Here is a 22,903-nt window from a genome sequence, read left to right as displayed (position 1 = left end):
TGATGCCATAAACAAGAGTGTCAATTTGTTAAGTCAACAACAGGAGTCACTGTGCACTTACTCCTCATGTAGGATCTCTGTCCTTAGTGTGCTGTACATTGAGATTTAATGCTATAACTAGTACTCAAACAGTATTTTTCACTTTGTGTTTCTATGTGGGTGTAAACTGTTGAAATCTTTACTTAATGTATGCTAAACTGATCTTCTGTATATAAAGAGAATTGAAAATGAATCTTGATGTGAATGGAAGGGGGAGGGAGAGGGAAAGGGGAGGGTTGCAGGTGGGAGGGAAGTTATGGCGGGGGGAAGCCATTGTAATCCATAAGCCGTACTTTGGAAATTTATATTCATTAAAATAAGTTAAAAAAAAAAGAAAAAAGCCAAAGGGGGGGAAAAAAAACAAGTGATATGCACAGCTACCCCCATTTCTTTGACCAAATAGTAAATAGCACTCCTAAATTTGTGTGTCCAAAAGAGGTGAAGTAAAATACAAATGATTCTCAGTTGCTCAGAAGATGATGAGTGTGCTCTGATTTCAGAGGAAAATGAGAAATATTCTTTTTTTAGCTTTTATTTAATAAATATAAATTTCCAAAGTACAACTTTTGAAGTATAGCAGTTCCCCCCCATAACCTCCCTCCCTCCTGCAACCATCCCATCTCCTACTCCCTCTCCCTTCCCATTCTTCATCACAATTCATTTTCAATTATCTTTATATACAGAAGATCAACTTAGTATATACTAAGTGAAGATTTCAATAGGCTGCACCCACAAAGACACACAAAGTATAGAGTACTGTTTGAGTAGTAGTTTTACCGTTAATTCACGTAGTACAACACATTAAGGACAGAGGTCCTACATGGGGAGCAGGTGCACATGCACTTACCTGTCTTCCTTCTTGTCTCCAAACTCCTTTGCATTCCTGAGTATTATATCAGTTTCCTTTGTGATGAGAGTTGGCTAATTCCAGGGGTTCGTTTTTGAAGTTGATAGGTACAGATGAGGCATTTGAAGGGTATTTTTTACTTAATAATTGAACGAATAAACTGTGAAGAATTTAATTCTATTCTTCATGTCCATTAGATTTCTTCAGTTCTGAAGATCAGCTATTATTGATTTAGAGAAGAAAATTGTTTATAATCAACTCAGCAAAGTACGGAGAATTTAGGCTGGTACATAGGAAAAAACCTTGAATGAATCATTTTTTGTGATATGGTTCATTCTGATGATATCTGAGTATTTGTAGAATCTTCAACAGGCCAAATATTTCATTTCTTCATCAGAGGTGTGAAGTCCCACATACTATGTTAGTGCTATCAGTAAGTCATTTTATTTATTCACTCAAAATTTGCTGACTTACTCTCGTACCAGATGTGATAGTAGATATTGGTAAACTGCAGGTGAATGCTAATAATTCATATTTTTTAGTTCAGGGTATATTTTAAATTTTTTAAGATTATGTGAACTTGGCCAGTGCTGCGGCTCAATAGGCTAATCCTCTGCCTGCGGTGCCGGCACACCGGGTTCTAATCCTGGTTGGGGTGCCGGTCTTGTCCCGGTTGCTCCTCTTCCAGTCTAGCTCTCTGCTGTGGCCCGGGAAGGCAGTGGAGGAGGTCCCAAGTGCTTGGGCCCTGCACCTGCATGGGAGACAGGAGGAAGCACCTGGCTCCTGGCTTTGGATAAGTGCGGTGTACCAGTTACAGTGCACTGGCCATAGCGGCCATTGTGGGGTGAACCAACGGAAAAGGAAGACCTTTCTCTCTGTTTCTCTCCCTCACTGTCCACTCTGGCTGTCAAAAAAAAAAAGTGAACTACATGTAAAAAACTATTTTTGACACAATGATTATAATCAAGAAGGGACTAATTCTAACTAACCTGAATGATTTTTGAGTATTTCTCCGTGGAATTAAGTCCTGTAGAAGGTGTAGGGATCAGGAAAGTGAGGAAAGCATATTCTTATCAAAGAGAACAAAACTGTGTAGGGACCTGTAATTGGGAAAAGACCCGAGGTATGCAGGGGATGTCAAGTCCCATGAAAGTGGAATACAGGGTGTGTATGAATGGAGGCTAGAGCAAGGCTGGAAAACACTGTGGTCAGAAAGGACTGACCTAAGGTGCTGAAAAGGGGCATTTATACTTTATCTCATAAATCACAGGGAATCATCAGTTGTTTGTTTTCTTCTTCTTCTTCTTCTTCTTCTTCTTCTTCTTCTTCTTCGGACAGGCAGAATTAGACAGTGAGAGAGAGATATAGACATAAAGGTCTTCCTTCTGTTGGTTCACCCCCAAATGGCCGCCACAGCCGGTGCGCTGCATTGATCCGAAGCCAGGAGCCAGGTGCTTCCTTCTGGTCTCCCATGTGGGTGCAGGGCCCAAACACCTGGGCCATCCTCCACTGCCTTCTTGGACCACAGCAGAGAGCTGGACTGGAAGAGGAGCAACCATGACAGAACCAGCACCCCAACCGGGAATAGAACCCGGGGTACCAGTGCTGCAGGCGGAGGATTAGCCTAGTGAGCCGCTCCGCCGGCCTCAATGTCCTATTTTAAAGATTACTGATTTAATATAAAAGTCAAATCATTTTCAATATTAATATCACAAAATATTCAAAAGACAGAGGTCTCTACTACTAAGAAATTCACACATTTCATCTTCATGGGAGAAAAACTATTCCTCTGAAGATAAAACAGCATAGCCTCTAACTCCCCTTGTTACCAACAGGCACCATCATCTGTTACTGCCTCCACTAAATGAAAAGCAGGTGTTCCACCAACCATTTTCTACTCTACATTCATTTGCCAGTGTGGATAATCCAATCAAGTCCCTACTTACAAGTTTCCTGACCTCATAAAAACAGAATCCTTGTTACAGTGTGAACAGTATTTGGCTTCCCAACGTCCCACATACTATGTTAGTGCTATCAGGGTTAACACCTGGAGGATGAATGTCAGTGAGTTAAGTGTAGAGACAACATAATTACAGCATCTGATGTGGTCCAAGGGGAAAGTCACTGAGGGTTTCTCATGAGAGGACTGGCTTTGTAAGCAGAGTGTGCTCCCTGTGATTCTTTTTTTTTTATTTGAGAGGTGGAGTTACAGATAGACAGACAGACAGAGGGGGAGAGAGAGAGAGAAAGAGGTCTTCCATCTACTGGTTCTCTCCCCAAATGGCCACAACAGCTGGAGATGCACCGATTCAAAGCCAGGAGCCAGGAGCTTCTTCTAGGTCTCCCATGTGGGTGCAGGAGCCCAAGGATTTAGGCCATTTTCTACTGCTTTCCCAGGCCATAGCAGATCTGGATTGGAAGTGGAGCAGCCAGGATTCGAACCAGTGCTCACATGGGATGCCAGCACTGCAGGCAGAGGCTTAGCACACTACACCACAGTGCTGGCTCCCAATCCCTGTGTTTCTCTCTGCCTTGTGGTTCACCCTGGGATCCTTCCTCCACACATGAGGTCACCTGATCTTGAACTGTGAACCTCCAAAACTGTAAAATTTAAATGAACCTTCTTTCCTCCTAAATTATTCCTCTCATGGATTTATAAAGTAACAAAAAGCTGATGAACAGAACCCTCTCAACAGTCATTCTCAGGAACTCAATGTGCTCCAGCTCTGATACATTAACCTCTAATCTCCCACTTTCATATCAGAATCTTCTATTGTCCCTAGTCCTCGTTCCCTTTTAGGAAATTTTTTTTAAAGATAAATTTTTTGTTTGAAAGGCAGAGTCACAGAAACAGAGGCAGAGAGAGAGAGCGAGAGAGAGAGAGAGAGAGAGAGCGCAAAGAGGTCTTCCATCCACCATTTCAATCCCCAAATGGCCACAAAGGCCAGAGCTGGGCCAATCCAAAGCCAGGAGCCCAGAGCCTTCTCCAGGTCTCCTACACAAGTGCAAGGGGCCCAAGCACTTGGGCCATCTTCTACTGCTTTCCTAAGCCATAGCAGAGAGCTGGATTGGAAGTGGAGCAGCTGGGACTCAAACCAGCACCCATATGGGATGCCGGCACCACAGGTGGTGGCCTTAACCACTATGCCACAGCGCCAGCCCCCTTATAAGAAATATCAACCTGTCACCTTCACTGAAACTTATTTATCAATATTGTTCCCTTACTGTATCAGTCTCCTCTATACCTTAGAGTCCAACTCCTCCCCTCCCATTACAATCCCTTAAGCAGAAATTAATTCTGTACTCCTAAATCAGTAAAAATAATGCCACAAGAATTTCTTCTCCCAATTTAAGGCTGTTAGTATGAAAAATTCAGAAAACCCAGCTCCACTTGTGGACATAAAACTGTTCTTTCAAAAATCTTAGCTCCTATCTGTCACCGTCCAATCTGCTTTGCCTAGGGCTAGTCCAAAATTTCTATCAGTCCTCAGTCCTCCCTCTTATATCTCTGGACTTCAATTCCAAACACTCAGCACCTACATTTCTCCTTAGGGCATTGAAAATAAGTAATTGGGTAACACAGATAACACTGTACACATAATGCCCATTATTTCCACGTCCACAGTCTGTGGACAGGAGAGGATGTGAGTGAGGGTCATGAAGGCCCGTTCTCCTTGCTCTGGATCACACCCTACCACAGTGAGGGTCATGAAGGCCCGTTCTCCTTGCTCTGGATCCATCCTACCATAGTGAGGGTCATGAAGGCCCGTTCTCCTTGCTCTGGACCCATCCTACCATAGTGAGGGTCATGAAGGCCAGCTCACCTTGCTCTGGACCCATCCTACCATAGTGAGGGTCACGAAGGCCCGTTCACCTGCTCTGGATCACATCCTACCACAGTGAGGGTCATGAAGGCCCGTTCTCCTTGCTCTGGATCACATCCTACCACAGTGAGGGTCATGAAGGCCCGTTCTCCTTGCTCTAGATCCCATCCTACCATAGTGAGGGTCATGAAGGCCCGTTCTCCTTGCTCTGGATCCATCCTACCACAGTGAGGGTCATGAAGGCCCGTTCACCTGCTCTGGATCCATCCTTTCCGTATTCCCATGAACCTGGATGTGTCACTTCAGCCTCCACCCACGTGCTGACCACTCCCTGCCAGGTTTTCCATTATCCCACTACTTACCAGACCTTAGTCTACCTTTCCTCCCCTACTCCCATCACCTTTCTGTCTCAGTGGAGTGCTGTCAACAAGCCCTCTACAATCCCCATTGTAAATTCAGCACCACTTACATTACACCCTTACCTTACATCTCACCCTACCACTTGAATGTGCACTTGTTCAGGCCAACAGTTTGTTCATTATTAAATTAAAAAAAAACCTTCACTTTAACTATGGCATTTAACTTTTTTATCTTTCTTTTTTTTAGATTTATTTTATTTATTTGAAACAGTTACAGAGTGAGGTAGAGCCAGAGAGAAAGAGAGAGGTCTCCCATCCACTGGTTCACTACCCAGATTGCCACAACAGCCAGAGCTGAGCTGATCCGAAGCCAGCAGCTTCTTCCAGGTCTCCCACACTGGTGCAGGGGCCCAAGGACTTGGACCATTTTCTACTGCTTTTCCAGGCCATAGCAGAGAGCTGGATTGGAAGTGGAGCAGCCAGGACACGAACCGGCGCCCATATAGGATGCTGGCGCTGCAGGCCATGGCTTTAACCTGCTGGGCTACAGCACTGGCCTCTTTTATCTTTTCTAAAGAAATTGAGAAAGTTATTGTCTATTTTTCATTTATTTGAAAGGCAGAGGGACAGATAAGGTAAATATTTCTGTAAACAAAAAACTACCCTTCATTTTATTGTCTTTAAAATATGCGTGACTGGGTAAAATACAGAGCGGAACTCTACAGAGACAGGTCACTAATGGAAGCAAACAGGGGCAATGGTCTGTTCTTGCGAAGAGACTTGGTGAGTTTTATCTGGTCTGGTTGCCAAGGGAACTTGGTACCAGGGGCTCTCCAGAAGCCTTGGAAGCCTTTTGCTTATCTAGTGTTGCAAGCAGTTTTGCAGGGGCTAGACAGAGAGGGACCACGGTAGGGGTGGGAAGGTGACATTCTTGTGAGCAGTTTCATCCTTTAATACTAGTATCAGACAAAATAAATTTCAAAATAAAGGAAATCGCCAGTAATAAGAAGGAACTTCCCCTAGTGATAAAAGGGTAAACATCAATAAAACATAAAAATCATAAATATAATTGCCTATTAATATCTTCATAAGACACCTCTCACAGCCATATCTAAAATTGGGACAGTTCCCAGGACACAAACCTCTCCTTCCTCACTCTGGGATATTTCCTCCCAGATAACTGCATTACACTCCCAATCCACTGGCTCATATCCAGACCTCCCTTCAGAACTATGTACTTGACTTCCCACTGTTCTCTCCTGGCTTCTTTAGAAGGCATAGTTAATATAAGCAATAATTATAACACTCCATTATTGGATTTCTGACATGTACAGACGGAATACACACAGCATTAATAACATAACATAAAGGAGTGAGAAGCAAAGAAAGCTGTACTGGAAGAAAATTTCCATAGTTTATTGGAATTAGGCTGAAATACACTGCAATATGATGCATATTTTAATCCCTAAGAACTAAAAATTTCAAGTTAAAAAATTCAACACATAACACAAAAGAAGGAGCAAAGGATGAGAATTTAAAAGACCTAAAACATTTAGAAAACAAATATCAAAAATGGCAGACATAATTTCAATCATATCAATAAGTACTTTAAATTAAAAGCACCAAACATTCAAACTAGATAAAAAGCAAGAGGTAATAATATGTTATCTTCAATAAACACACTTTGGATGCAAAGTACAAACAGGTTCAAAGTAAAATGGAGAGAGTGTAACATGCAAAGGGGAATCCGGAGGCAGCTGGACTGGCTATATTTTTATCTGGCAAAACAGCCTTTAAGTCTAGAAATACTACTGGAGACAAAGACAGAGATTGCATCACAATGATAGAGTCAAAGCGGCTGGAAGATGAAAGATCTACAAATGTATCCATAGCCAACAGCAGAGTCTAACAGAAGGAATGGGCCCAAAACTGCCAAAGTTAAAAAGAGTTCAACAGTAATAGGTGGAGAATTCAATACCCAGCTCGTAAGAACTCACAGAGCACCCAGACAGAAAATGAACAGGGTATAGAGTAACAGCAGCATCAACCAACTTGACCCGACATTTACAGAGTCCTCCACCCAGCAGATAAAGTAACAGCAGAGCACACATTCTTTTCTTTTTATTTAACTTTTATTTAATGAATATAAATTTCCAAAGTACGGCTTATGGATTACAATGGCTTCCCCCCCATAACGTCCCTCCCACCCGCAACCATCCCCTTTCCCACTCCCTCTCCCCTTCCATTCACATCAAGATTCATTTTCGATTCTCTTTATCTACAGAATATCAGTTTAGCATACATTAAGTAAAGATTTCAACAGTTTGCTCCCACACAGAAACATAAAGTGAAAAATAATAGATGATTTTTAAATGATGATGAAATCAGATCAGACTTCTTGTCATGTTTAATCCCAGTGAGAGTCAAGTTGGGAATTGATAATTTCTTTTTTTTACAGATCAGTTTAGAATACATTAAGTAAAGATTTCAACAGTTTGCACCCCCATAGAAACACAAAGTGAAATATACTGTTTGAGTACTCATTATAGCATTAAATCTCAATGTACAGCACATTAAGGACAGAGATCCTACATGCACATTGACTGCTGTTGTTGACTTTACCAATTGACACTCCTGTTTATGGCATCAGTAATCTCCCTATGCTCCAGTCATGAGTTTCCAAGGCTATGGAAGCCCCTTGAGTTCTCCGACTCTTATCTTGTTTAGACAAGGTCATAGTCAAAGTGGAGGTTCTCTCCTCCCTTCAGAGAAAGGTACCTCCTTCTTTGAAGACCTGTTCTTTCCACTGGGATCTCACTCACAGAGATCTTTCATTTAGGTTTTTTTTTTTTTTCAGAGTGTCTTGGCTTTCCATGCCTGTAATACTCTCATGGGCTTTTCAGCCAGATCCGAATGCCTTTAGGGCTGATTCTGAGGCCAGAATGCTGTTTAGGACATCTGCCATTCTATGAGTCTGCTGAGTATCTTGCTTCCCATGTTGGATCACTCTCCCCTTTATTTATTCTATCGGTTGGTGTTAGCAGATACTAGACTTGTTTATGTGCTCCCTTTGACTCTTAGTCCTTTCATTATGATCAATTGTGAACTGAAATTGATCACTTGGACTAATGAGATGGCATTGGTACATGCCACCTTGATGGGATTGAATTGGAATCCCCTGGTATGTTTCTAACTCTAGCATTTCGGGCAAGTCAGCTTGAGCATGTCCCAAATTATACATCTCTTCCCTCTCTTATTCCCACTCTTATGTTTAACAGGGATCACATTTCAGTTAAATTTCAACACTTAAGAATAACTGTGTATTAATTACAGAATTAAACCAAAAGTATTAAGTAGAACAGACAAAAAAAAAATACTAAGAGGGATAATGTATTAAGTTGTTCATTAACAGTCAGGGCTATGCTGATCAAGTCACTGTTTCTCATAGTGTCCATTTCACTTCAACAGGTTTCCTTTTTGGTGTTCAGTCAGTTGTCACCGATCAGGGAGAACATATGGTATTTGTCCCTTTGGGACTGGCTTATTTCACTCAGCATGATGTGTTCCAGATTCCTCCATTTTGTTGCAAATGACTAGACTTCGTTGTTTCTTACTGCGGTATAGTATTCTAAAGAGTACATATCCCATAATTTCTTTATCCAGTCTACCATTGATGGACATTTAGGTTGGTTCCAGGTCTTTGCTATTGTGAATTGTGCTGCAAAAAACATTAGGGTGCAGACCGCTTTTTTGTTTGCCAATTTAAATTCCTTTGAGTAAATTCCAAGGAGTGGGATGGCTGGGTCGAACGGTAGGGTTATATTCAGGTTTCTGAGGAATCTCCAGACTGACTTGCGTAGTGGCTTGACCAGTTTGCATTCCCACCAACAGAGGGTTAGTGTCCCTTTTTCCCCACATCCTCTCCAGCATCTGTTGTTGGTAGATTTCTGTATGTGAGCCATTCTAACCGGGGTGAGGTGAAACCTCATTGTGGTTTTGATTTGCATTTCCCTGATTGCTAATGATCTTGAACATTTTTTCATGTGCCTGTTGGCCATTTGGATTTCCTCTTCTGAAAAATGACTATTGAGGTCCTTGGCCCATCTCTTAAGTGGGTTGTTTGTTTTGTTTTCACACATTCTTTTCAAGTATACATGGAGCATTCTTCAAAGAAGACCATACACTATCATAATATCTCATCACTATCATAATATCTCATTAAATCAGACAGTATGTAGTTATAATAAAACTAAATTAAAAATCAACAAAAAGAAATGGGGGAGGGGTGCTGGCACTGTGGTGTAATGGGTAAATCCATCACCTGCAGTGCCAGTATCCCATATGGCCCTCAGTTCGAATCCTGGTTCCTCCGATTTCCATCCAGCTCTCTGCTATGGCTGGGGAAAGCAGTAAAGATGGCCCCTGCATCTGAATGGGAGACCTGGAAGAAGCTCCTGGCTCTTGGCACTTGGCTCCTGGCTTCAGGTCAGCCCAGCTCCTGCCATTGTGGCCATTTGGGGAGTGAACCAGCAGATGGAAGATCCTCTCTCTCTCTCTCTCTGTAACTCTGACCTTCAAATAAATATATAAATCTTTAAAAAAAGAAAGAAATTTGCAAAATCCTGAAATACTAGGAAATTAACACACTTCTAAATAATCCATGAGTCCAAGAGAAACCACAAACATAAACATATTTTGAACAGATTCAAACAAAAACACATCATATCACTTAGAGAATGCACTCAAATCACTGTTGACAAAAGAAAAGTCTCAGAACCAATAACCTAAGATCAATAAGACAGAAAAGCAGGGAAAATCAATAAACCAGACATTGGTTCTTTCATATAATACTGACATTTGGCTATACCAGGGTTTCTCAGCCTCAGCTTCGTGGACATTTTAAGCAGATAATCCTCTCTTGCCGGGGGAGCAGAGAGGCGTGCAATACACTGTATAGTGTTTAACAGCATCTCTGATCTCTATCCAACAGCTTCCAGTTGCAACACCCAAAAAAGCATTTTATGAACAGTCTCCAAACATTGTTAATGTCCCCTGGGGGGAAAAATGGAACAAAATCAACCCTGGTTATTCAGACCCAGCAAAAAAGAGAGAAGAATCAAACTACCAAAATCAGGAATGAAGAGGGGACAGCCCTTGCCATTCTGTAGAAACTAATAATAAGAAAATGTTGCCAACGAATTAAAATTAGAATATTTGCATGAAATAATTAAATGCTTTTAGCAAAAAATAAGGACAAATTACAGGAGGTATTGTGCATACTGCAAATAAGTAATCCAATAAAGACAGAAAATGTAATGAATCCAAGAAACTCTAAGAGCAAACTGTGGAAATTTTGTTTCAACCATTTGAATAAGGTGCACTGCAGGAGTTGGTTTTTTTTTTTTTTAACAGGCAGAGTGGACAGTGAGAGAGAGAGACAGAGAGAAAGGTCTTCCTTTTCCATTGGTTCACCCCTCAATGGCCACTGCAGCCGGCGCACCGTGCTGATCCGAAGCTAGGAGCCAGGTGCTTCTCCTGGTCTCCCATGCGGGTGCAGGGCCCAAGCACTTGGGACATCCTGCATTGCACTCCCGGGCCACAGCTGAGAGCTATCCTGGAAGAGGAGCAACTGGGACAGAATCCTGTGCCCCGATCAGGACTAGAACTTGGGGTGCCAGTGCCGCAGGCAAAGGATTAGCCTATTGAGCCGCAGCGCCAGCCGTTTTGCTCTTTTAATCATTTAAATACACATGTGTGCCTGCTGTAACAATTCTAACAGTATACAACATCTAAAGTCAAAGCAAGAGTTCACACTTCATTCCTCTCCATATCTAGTCCACTGATTCCAATAAGGTGCAACAATATTGCCAACAAGGTGTAAGGTAGCTTTCCTTTATGTGTGTGGGCACAGCCTGTTCTTGCAAACATCACATATAATCACTGATTCTGTACAAAAACAAGACTATACCTACAGAGTTACATGAACCAAAGGGACTTGCTTGTTATTCAATATATTACATGTAGGCCTCCAGGACAATTCATATCCACATGATAATTTTTTTCAGTGTCCATTAATAAAGTCTATAGGAACACAGCAATACCTGTCCATTTATGTATCATCTATGGCTGTTTCTGTGCTACAGGGCAGAGTGCAGTAAATGTGACAAAGGCTATATGGCCCACAAAACCCAACACATATGCTATCTGGCCCTTCACTTGGTAAGCTTGGCACTCTCTGCTTTAGAGCAGTGGCTTTCAATTTTGGAGTCACCTGGAAAGCATTGACAATGATGATTAAATTGGTTGTGGGTGAGCCTGGGTGTTAGGATTACAAGACCCATCATATTTGATTTATTATTGATAACACTTGCATAATATGGCTATCAAGGTCTAGTTTGGCTATATTAAAATTTATCTAACCATTCTCTCGATGGATATTTAGACTGTCTCTTGATCTTTGATCTTACAAATTATACTGCAATAAATACTATCAACATCTTTCTTTAAAAAAAAGGTTTTCTTTGTTTGAAAGGCAGAGTTGGGGCTGGCACTGTGGCATAGTGGTTAAGCCCCAACTACAGTGCTGGCATCCCATTCAGGCACAGTTCAAGACCTGGCTGCTCCACTTCCTGTCCAGCTCTCTGCTACGGCCTGGGAAAGCAGCCCAAGTCCTTGGGCCCCTGCACCCATGTTGGAGACTCAGAGGAAACTCCTGCTTTGGATTGGCACAGCTCTGTTGTCGCAGCCATCTGGGGAGTGAACCAGCAGATGGGAGGATGAGAGACCCCCCTTTCTCCCTTTATTTCTCTCTCTCTCTCTCTCTGCCTATAACACTTTCAAATAAAATACATGAATCTTAAAAAAAAAAAAGGTGGAGTTAAAAGGGGTGGGTATCCACTGGTTCACTCCTCAAGTGACTGAAATTGCTGGGTCTAGCTCAGGTCAAAGCCAGGAGCTAGAGCTTCTTCCAGGTCTCCCATGTCAGTGCAGGGACCCAAGGACTTGGGCCATCTTCCGCTCTTTTCTCAAGTGCATTAGCAGGGATCTGGGTCAGAAGTGGAGCAGGGGCCGATGTTATGGCATAGCAGGTAAAGCCACTGCCTGTAGTGCTGGCATCCCATATGGGTGCGAGTTCATGTCCTGGCTACTCCACTTCCGGTGCAGCTCTCTGCTATGACCTGGGAAAGCAGTAGAAGATGCCCCAAGTCCTTGGGCTCCTGCCCTCACGTGGGAGACCCAAAGGAAGCACCTGACTCCTGCCTTTGGATCAGTGCAGCTCTAACCATTGTGACCAACTGGGGAGTGAACCAGCAGATGGAAGACCTCTCTCTCTCTCTCTCTCTCTCTCTCTCTGCCTCTCTTAATGTCTGAATGTAACTGTGACTTTCAAATAATTAATAAATCTTAAAAAAAAAAAAAAAGAAAAGAAGTGGAGCAGCAGGGACTCAAACCAGAATCCATATGGGATGCTGGCATCAAAGGCAGCAGCATTACCCACTATGCCACAGCACTGGCTCCAAACATTCTTATGCTTTTATTTTTATTTCAATCAAATACATCTCTTTAACTCTTTATCTAATTATCAGAGGCAAAGACAGAGACTGACTGAGCTCCCATTTACTGATTCACTCCACAAATGCCTGCAATGACAGGGGCTGAGCCAGGGCCAAAACTGGGAGCTGGGAATTCAGTCCACATGTTCCACACAGGTGGCAGGGACCCAATCACCTGAGTCATCACAGAATGATGGTGTAGCTGGTCAAGCCGCCACCTGCAGTGCTGACATCCCATATGGGTGCCAGTTCGAGTCCTGGCTGTTACACTAACAATCCAGCACTTTACTGTGGCCTGGGAAAGCAGAAGTTGGCCCAAGTGCTTGGGCCCATGCACCCATGTGGGAGACCTGAAAGAAGCTCCCAGCTCCTGGCGTTGGATCAGCGCAGCTCAGCCGTTGCGGCCAATGGGGAGTGAATCAGCGGACAGGAAGATCTCTTTCCCTTTTGGTTGGTTCATATCTGTGTATCACTCTGTCTTTCAAATAAATAACTTTTTTAACAATTGTGAATTGGGCCCCTGCCTGAACTATGGCACCTGCAGTGTCAGCATCCCATATGGGCACCAATTCTCTCTCTCTCTCTTTCTCTCTGCATCTTCCTCTCTTTCTCTCTAACTCTTGCAAATAAATAAATCTTTTTTAAAAATTGAGAATTGTCTGGGCCTTAATTTTAACAGAAATGCCATTAAAGTATTGCCAGTAAATATTAAGCTATGTAGGAGACCTGGAAGAACTCCTGGCTTTGGAAAGGCTCAGCTCTGACCATTGCAGCCAATTGGGGAGTGAACCTGTGGATGAAAGACCTCTCTCTCTCTGCCTCTCCTCTTTCTGTGTAACTCTGACTTTCAAATAAATAAATCTTGAAAAAAAATAATCTATTGAGGATCAGTCTCTTTCAAAGTTCTTCAGTTTTCTACTTGTTGAACCAATTTAATAAAGTTCAATTTTTATAGAAAATTACAGAATTATCAAGTTTGAACATTCCTAGCATCTACTTTGAAATAACTTTTAGAAAGCACTCCAGCAAGCAAAGGAGAGACTCAAGCTTACCTTGACTTTGAGCAAGATGAAGAATCTTTGATGTGACATATCTGGCAGTATCCGATTCTGCTGATTCAGTGTTTATCTTCTCCAGCTGAGCCAGGAGTCCCACAATCCGAGAATTATTGGTAAGGCTAAAAAAAAAAAAAAAAAAAAAAAAAGAAAAGCAAATGTTATCTAACATCAGGATACATTCTGAACCAACGGTAAAGTCAGTACTACAAGATCACTGTGTATTTGAAGGCTGTAGGGTGGAAGGTTCTGTAGATATGTTAAGTCCATTTGGTCCATAGTGTCAATTAACTCTACTGTTTCCTTGCTAATTTTCTGTCTGGTTGAACTGTCCCTTGGTCAAAGTGGGATACTGAAGTCCCTCATTACTACTGTATTGGAGTCTATGTCTCCCTTTAGATCCATTAACATTTCTTTTCAATAGCCAGGTGCCTTGTAATTAGGTGCATATACATTTATAATAGTCACATCTTCCTGTTGAATTGATCCCTTAATCATTACATAGTGCCCTTCTTTGAGTCTTTTAACAGTTTTTGTGTTAAAGTCTATTCTGTCCTATATTAGGATGGCTACATCAGCTTTTTGGTTTCTGTTAGCATGGAATACCTTTTTCCATCCTTTCACTTTCAGTCTTCATGTATCTTTGTTGGTGAGATATGTTTCTTGTAGGCAGCAAATGGTTGGGTTTTTGTTTTTTGATCCATTCAGTCTGTCTGTATCTTTTAACTGGAGAGTTGAGGCCATTTACATTCAAGGCGACTAGTGATAAGTAACGACTTTGCTCTGCCATTTTTCCAAAAATATTCCTATTTTTTACTTTGGACTTCCTTTGACTTTTCCTTGGAGATTTTCTTCCTTTACCTTCTTTCATAGTGATGACTGTGTTTCTGTGTGCAGCACATCATTAATCATCTTCTGCAGGGCTGGATGGCTGGTGACAAAGTCAATTTCTGTTTGTTATGAGAAGTCTTTATTTCACCATCATTCACAAATGAGAGCTTTGCAGGGTGTAGTATTCTGAGTTGAGTTTTTTTTTTTTCTCTTAAGACTTGGAATGTATCTCACCATTCTCTCCTAGCCTGTAGGGTTTCTGATGAGAAGTCAGCTGTGTGTCTAATTGGAGATCCTCTGAAAGTAATCTGGCATTTCTCTTGTGCACATTTTAGAATCTTCTCTTTATGTTTTACTGTGGAGAGTTGATTACAATGTGTCGGATGAAGATCTTTTCTGGTCATGTCTATTAGGAGCTTTATGTGCTTCCTCTACTTGGATGTCCCTTTCTTTCTCCAAATGAGGGAAGTTTCTTCTTATTACTTCACTAAAAAGGCCCTCTAATGCTTTCTCTCTTTCCAAACATTCTGGAACTCCTAAGACCCATCTGTCAACCATAACACCACACAAAAACTTGTATATGTGTATGTGTACATATATGTGTGTATGCATTCATCTCTGTGTGTGTTTGTGTCACAACAGTTTGAACTCAGAAGCAGATAAGAGACTTCTTTCTTCCATTAAGCCAAACATAACAAAGATCTACAAAAATGTTGTAAAACTATGTCACTCTTCTTACTAAATATGTTTGCTTTGGTAAATGAGTTATTTTAACATAACACAGAAATGTTGGGGCCGGCAGTGTGAGGTATTGGGTAAAGCCACTACCTGGGGCACCAGCATCCCATATGGGTGCTGGTACAAGACCTGGCTGCTCCACTTCTGATCCAGCTCTCTGCCATGACCTGGGAAAGCAGTGCAAGATGGCCCAAGCCCTTGGGCCACTGCACCCATGTGGGAGACCCAGAAGAAGCTCCTGGCTCCTGGCTTCAGACTGGCCAAGCTCTGGCCATTGCAGCCATCTGGAGAGTGAACCAGTGGATGGAAGACCTCCCTCTCTCTCTCTCTGTAACTCTCTCAAATAAATAAAAAAATCTTAAAAAAAAAAAAAAAACAGAAATGTTGGTTACTATTGATATTAACAAGCTGTCATTTACTGAGTCAGCCAGGCACTATTTAATCTTCACATCCTTATTATAACAGTATTATCATTGAACTAATTTTATAGATGACAAAACTGAGGTGTAGCAGTTAAGCAGACTGTACAAGGCTGTACAGCTAAGAAAACCTGAACATGGAACCAGTTTGCCTGATTTTAAACAAACTTCAGACAATTCCTTGGCACTTAAGAACTTTCACAGAGATGATATAATGAGCTCTTATTCCTAAGTCAAACATTTCCTGCGAAGGTCCAGATAACAAATATTTTAGGCATTGTGAGCCACAGTCTGTCAAATTCCTCCACTTGGCAACCACAATGCAAATGCAGCATGGAAGGAGCATGGCTGTGTTCCAATAAAATTCTCTTCACAGAACTCAAACCCAAATTTCCTTCAGTTCTCAAGTGTCACAAAGTATTATTCTGACTTTTTAAAAGCAATTAAAAACATAAAACCCATTCTTAGGTCACAGGCCACACAAAACAGAGAGAGAGGCCTTACATGGCCATGAGTCATAGTGTACTGACTACTGCCTTAATATTAATAAATACTAACAAAATAATATAAACATACTATTAAACATGAATAGCATTTGTAAGTAATGAGTTTCTAACAATTATATATATTCTATATATATAAATATTTAGAATTACCTATTCTCTGATACAACTTTTAACTTGCTCATCTTGAGTTACTTCATTTCATCATTGCGGGTAATCTGAAAGAAAAATGTTAATGACATTAAACACTTACACAACTGTGTTTTCTATTTTTAAGATGTCATAAGGCGGGTGCCATGGCTCACTAGGCTACTCCTCCGCATTGCGGCGCCGGCACACTGGGTTCTAGTCCTGGCTGGGGCGCCGGATTCTGTCCCGGTTGCCCCTCTTCCAGGCCAGCTCTCTGCTATGGCCCGGGAGTGCACTGGAGGATGGCCCAAGTGCTTGGGCCCTGCACCCGCATGGGAGACCAGGAGAAGCACCTGGCTCCTGGCTTCGGATCAGCGCGGTGCGCTGGCCGTGGTGGCCATTGGAGGGTGAACCAACGGCAAAGGAAGACCTTTCTCTCTGTCTCTCTCTCTCACTGTCCACTCTGCCTGTCAAAAAAAAAAAAAAAAAGATGTCATAAAAGCCAGGCAACAAAAAATTTTCATTGTCGGCAACACAAGACAGCACTGGAAACCAAAAGGGTTTTTTAAGTGCTTCTGGTGGGTCACCTCGATGTGGAACATCTGACGATTAAAATACCTAAAATCAGCCAGGAGGACGTTAGCAAAATCCTGGTGCTACAAAAATGCAGTTTGTGATCTGCTGTTAGGCATTCTTTTGAGACATTCTTACTGTTCTAATATTCCACCTTAAAATACTTGAACTAACCACTGCATCCTGTGATCAATGTACTTATTGTTTGCCATTCATACAATGGCCATACTTATTTAAGTATGATTATTTCTATACGAGAACACTTTCAATTAGTAACAGGTTGATTCAACAGAGTAAAAGAAACCTATATCATTATCTTGCTGAATGTACATAATGCACATTTTCCCTCCATATTTAGAAAATACACTTTGTACACTTTAAACAACCTTCAATAGCAAGACACACAATTCTTATTATTGTTCAGATTAATGTTCTATTCACCAAAAAACACCTGAATGTCTTTTACTTTTATATAGCAATGCTTAGAAAAGAAGAGTTTTGTGGTGTCCTGAAAAGTGAAACAATGACCCTGTTTTTAGTAATGCTATATTTATACCACAACAAACATGGAAAACAGCAGACTTGAAATGGCTTAACTTTTTTCAGAATTTTTTCTGAATCTGTAATTTTTCTTCCAATAAGAACTTTTCAACAAAATACAACTGAAAAGCAAAGGAAATAGGTATTTAGGACCATGCACAAAAATTAGCACATTTTAAAGTCCATGAGGAATTTTACACTGCTACTTATTCTTTCTTTTAATAGACTCATCTTTTTAAAGTGACTACAAATTCAGAGTAACTTTTCCCAGCTTCTAAAGTATTAAGAATCACTATATACCTAAAGGTAGGGGGGAAAATCATATGTGTTTTCAAAAGCACTCTTGCTGTCATAAACACAAATTATGTCATTTCTACTTGTTGAGTGCTAAGACTTTTTCTAAAACTACATTAACAGCGCATATCATGAAAAGGTCACTGCAAATTTTATTAGAACTATAAAGGCGAATTTTGGGTACTTGCCATAGAAAACTCTATTTCTACAGTTAAGAAGTTATTCAAATTTGTAAGTCACTATACAAGTTAACAACATTCTCTCTCTCTCTCCAGAAAGACTAACAAAAATAGCAGAGAATAAAGAAATAAAGTTCTGTTTAAGTCCACAGTGACAAAAAAGAAAAGGAAGGGGCACAGAAGCACGGGTATTCTGCCCAGAATCCAGGAAACTGAGACTCCACGAACTCAGGAAATGTCCAGGACAACAGAGGAAGAGACCATGAAACAGAGCTACCTAAAAATTTCTGATTGCAAATAACTTCTTAGCTCCTCCATATCTCCAGCCTCACCATTATGGAAAATTCTCAGCCACTAAATATGTAACTCCTGGCAAACAATTTTCACTAATGAAACCGACAACCTCAAAGAATTCTACTTTCTGGGACTTTTAGAGTTAGCTGGGAAAAAAAGATCAGCTTTCAATCCTATTATCCTAGGGCTAATCCACTGTGTACTACAGCTTTCAATTGCTGAAGCTGGAAGCCAGAGCGCTTTAGAGTAAATAAAAAGCTTCCTTATGCTGTGAATGTCTGTGATCACTGCACTATGGTGCAGTAATATTGGGCACCTAGAAACAGAGGCCTTGTATCTCACCGAGTTCAAGGCTTTGCCAAGCAAGTGTGACAAGACAGGGACAAAGAAGCTGCAAGCATAAGCAGAGGAGTGATTACAGTAACCAACCACTAAATTTAGACACAATCTACTCTTTCCACATCATTGGACTGTTTTCATCACCATAAAATCTGTCTTAAAGAAAAAAACTTTCTTCCTCCCACTGCCCCTATCCAGCTGGAGTCTCCTTTCTCTCCTCCTGAAAGCAGTTACTCACTCACAGTGTCCACAGCCCTGTCTTCCCTTTCTCTAGTGAGTGCATTACAGGCAGGCTCTGCCCATGTCAGTCAGCAACCAGCGACCTCCTGTTATGCAACCCGTTGATGGTCCATGACCAGTCCTCTTCTCATGCGTCCTACCAGCAGCAGCAAATGCACCTTCTTCCTGCAAACACTCTCTCCTGGCAGTAGTCTCTTTGCTGCCTACCACACAGGTCACTTCAAAGTCTCCTCTACAGAATGCCCAAGGCTCAGGTCCTTCTTGTCCTCTTCTACCTACAGTCTGTTCGCCGGTCACATCATCCAGCTTCCTGACAACTCAAACATCTCCACCTGGATCTCCTAACAATATTACCAACTCAAAATCAATCCAACAGTGCTCCACCCCTAGCTCTTCCAGAGTCACAAACAATCCTCCCCAGCTGCTCGGCTCAAGACCTTACTTGTTTGTCTCCTGCCGCAGACCCACACCAATCCATCAGAAAGTCCTGACTCCCACTACTTTCAAAACATACCCAGAATCTCATCACCTCACTACCTACTAACCACAGTCAAGCCTTCTACCTTTGACCTCCCACATTTGATTCTTAATACAACATCCTGAGTAGCCCTTTTAAAACTCTGGAGGAAAACACATTAGTAAAGGTATGAGAAGGTGGAGTCTTTGAGAAGAAGATAATTGGGTCATCAGTGTAGAGACCTCATGAATGGGCCAATACCCATAAAAAGAAAACCAGAAGATCTGGCTTTCCCCTAGCAAGAAGAAGCCATCTGTGAACCACACTGAACTCCAGGACATAGCAGAGAGCTGGACTGGAAGAGGAGCAACCGGGACTAGTACCCGGCATCCCAACCAGCACTAGACATTGGGGTGCTGGCACCACAGGTGGAGCATTAGCCTAGTGAGTCGTGCAGCTGGCCATAAATACATCTTTAAAAGAAAAAAAAGAGAACATTTAAAAAATCGCCCACATCCCACACTAGAGTACTGGTTCATTGTCTAGCTCTGGTTCCTGACTCCAGCGTGATGCTCATACATACCCTGGGAGGCAGCAATAAGGACTCAGTGAGATTCCTGCTACCCATGTGGAAGATGTGGGCTGAGTTCCAGGCTGCTGCTCTAGGCATTTGGAGAGTGAACCAACCGATGGGAGCTCTCTCAGAGCTCTCCACCCTCCCTGCCCCGTCTCTCAAATAAAGAAGTTTCATTTAAAGTGCCCACCATACGACTCAACTAGTCCACTCCTAGGCATATACTCGAAAGAAATGAAAACATACGTCCTCATAAAAACCTGTATGAATGTTCAGAAAAGCTTTATTCATAATAGCCAAAGAGAGAAAACAATTCAAATGTATGTCCTTACAAAGGAATATTAGTTGGTGATGCAAAGAACTTAAATATTGGCACAGTGGTTAAGATGCTGCTTGGGATGCCTGCCTCCAACAACAGAGTGCCCGGGTTCAATCCTGATCCCACTCCCAATCCTGCTTCCTGCTAATGGAGACCTTAAGAAGCAGGAGGTGAGGGGCCGGTGTTGTGGCGCAGTAGGTTAATCCTCCACCTGCACCGCTGGCATCCTATATGGGAACCGGTTTGAGTCCCTGCTGCTCCACTTCCAATCCAGCTCTCTGCTAGAGAGCTATGGCCTGGGAAAGCAGTAGAAGATGGCCCATGTCCTTGGGCCCCTGCACCCATGTGGGAGACCTGGAAGAAGTTCCTGGCTCCTGGCTTCGGATTAGCACAGCTCCAGCTGTTGCGGCCAATTGGGGAGTGAAGCAGCAAATGGCTGACCTTTCTCTCTCTGCCTCTCCTTCTCTCTCTGTGTAACTCTGATTTTCAAGTAAAATAAATAAATCTTTTTTTAAAAAAAGTATACTTTATGCTGTATACTATAAATGTATAATTGGTATGGTATGTAAGTTATACCTCAACAAAACTTAACAGTCTATGTGGGAACTTTAATAATTCAAATGTTCCTTTATGCTGCCTCAGAGTCTGCCTCCTATGATACAATACAATGCAAAACAAAAGCAGAATTACTAACCCACAAGGTCCTTGGAGATGAACTCCGAATTATCCAGCAGAGGTGCAGAGCCTCACTGAAACATCCATGTTTCTTTTTTTATGATTTATTTATTATTTATTTGAAAGTCAGAGACAGAGAGGGCAGAAAGATCTTTCATCCGCTGGTTCACTCTCCAAATAACTGCAACAACCAGGGCTGGACCAGACCAAAGCCAGGAGCCAGGCACCCCATCCAGTCTCCCACGTGGATGCAGGGGCCCAAGCACATGGGCCACCCTCTGCTGCTTTCCCAAGTGCATTAGCTGGCAGCTGGATCTGTGGAGCAGACAGGACTTGAACCAGTCCCCATACAGGAAGCCAGCATTCAAGATGGCGGCTTAACCTGCCACACCACAGTGCCAGCCTCCATCCATACTTCTACATAAAGATTCACGTGTACAGTTCCCTAAAGTGGGATGTCGCTAACGTATGAGTTGATTTTTTATATATTTAGAGGTGGCTTATGCTAGAATTAAATGTGGGGTAGGCATTGAGTGCAGCAGCTGAGATGCAGGTTGGGACGGCCACACGCCCCCTCAGAGTGCCTGGACTCTAGCCCCTCCTCCACTTTCCAGTCCAGCTTCACCTTGACTCTCACCCTGGAAGGCAGCAAGGAATGGCTCCAGCACCTGAGTCCTTGCCACCCACAGGGTAGATCTGTATTGAGTGCCAGCCTCCTACTTCAACCTGGCCAGCCCCAGCTACCTAATTCTTTCTCTCTTTCCCTCTCTCTCTTGCCCTCTCTGACTTTCAAATACAAGTACAGATAAAAGTAAATACATTTAAAACTTGTTAATACAGGAATTTGACCTTAACAGCAGAAAATCATGAAAGCAGTATCAGTCTGCTCTAGATAGCCTGACAAAAAGCACCTAACAAAAAGCAAACAATTTTGTCTGCTCTAGTGTTAAAAACAGGTCACATTTTTTGAGGTTATCCTGATCTTTTGCTCTCAACTGGAGCTAGTTCCAGAGCATGACGGATCTAAAAACTGTTCTGGTCTCACCGACTTAAGACTGAAATCAAGCCCATCAGAGAGCCAGCAGGCACTGGTGTGCACACACAAGGTATTAGAATCTCACACACTTAAGTTGTCCTAATTTTCATTCTGCAGAAAAGTCAAAGAAATTCTGATGCCTACACTAAAATTCAACTTGTATATTCTAATTACATGACTAGTTCACATACACAAGTTTTTAAGTTAAATAAACTGCTAAAAAATACAAAGAAACACACAGCTCACGCTTGCAAGTTCAATCTAAATCGTTTAAATAGGTTCAGTGTGAGAAACTATCATGCCCTTTCATTGTCTTTGCTTACACGCCCTGATCCAGTTCTCATTCCACCACAACAACTTCACTATTTTATGCTCATCTATTTACACAAGGATTTCCCTGCCAAATACCATTAGACAAAAAGTTTCCAGTGCTGAAAAACATCTGCAGAACATTGGTCTACTGAACAGTGATAAGCTTGACTGTAAAATATTAGATACTTCCCTGGCTAGACTGTGGACAACTGCAGCTGAAGATCCTGGAAGCTGGTTGGAGAAAATAAGAACACTGAGAAGTCATCACCTTCTGTCAACTTCTCATCACCACTTCATGATCAGAAAGGAAATCACTTTTAGGAACACTCAAAGGAACGCACCATTTCACTATTCCCCAATACCAGCTCTATCACTGAAATGCAAAATGGCAAATCCATGGCACAGCCTGTGATGCTGGCACCCTGTATGAGCACTGGTTCAAGTCCTGGCTCCTCCACTTCCAGTCCAGCTCTCTGCTAATGCACCTAGGAAAGCAACAGAAGATGGCCCAAACACCCACATGGCTTCAGCCTGGCCCAGCCTCAGCCTTTGAGGCTACTTGAGGAGTGACCAGTGGATGGAAGATCTCTCTGTGTCTCCCTCTAACACTGCTTTTCAAACAAATAGATGATTAAAAGAAAAAAAGGAGGAGGGAAGGAAGGAAAGAACGAAGGAAAGGCAGACCTGCAAATCCAGCTTATTTAATAAGAAGCAACCCAAAGAAGATGCCCTTGACAACATCACTAACAAAAAAGTGAGAAATCTTGAGCACAA

At 42.1% G+C, this 22,903-nt stretch overlaps 1 long non-coding RNA gene across 12 annotated transcripts in view; it reads right to left on the bottom strand.

Annotated features, from left to right (window-relative positions):
• Window positions 1–22,903, bottom strand: part of LOC127491474 (uncharacterized) — a 244,838-nt gene that overhangs the window by 205,183 nt on the left and 16,752 nt on the right. For all 12 annotated transcript variants that reach the window (XR_011378960.1, XR_011378956.1, XR_011378961.1 and 9 more), the window contains exons 2-3: window positions 16,322–16,386; window positions 13,675–13,799 (exon numbers count right to left, since the gene is read on the bottom strand). This is a non-coding gene — a long non-coding RNA (uncharacterized lncRNA). The remainder of the gene's footprint in view (window positions 1–13,674; window positions 13,800–16,321; window positions 16,387–22,903) is intronic.

This window comes from Oryctolagus cuniculus, chromosome 1, assembly GCF_964237555.1.
Source record: "Oryctolagus cuniculus chromosome 1, mOryCun1.1, whole genome shotgun sequence".
Lineage (NCBI taxonomy): Eukaryota > Metazoa > Chordata > Mammalia > Lagomorpha > Leporidae > Oryctolagus > Oryctolagus cuniculus.
Note: the sequence above shows the minus strand (reverse complement) of the source record. Positions and strands in the feature narration are given on the sequence as shown.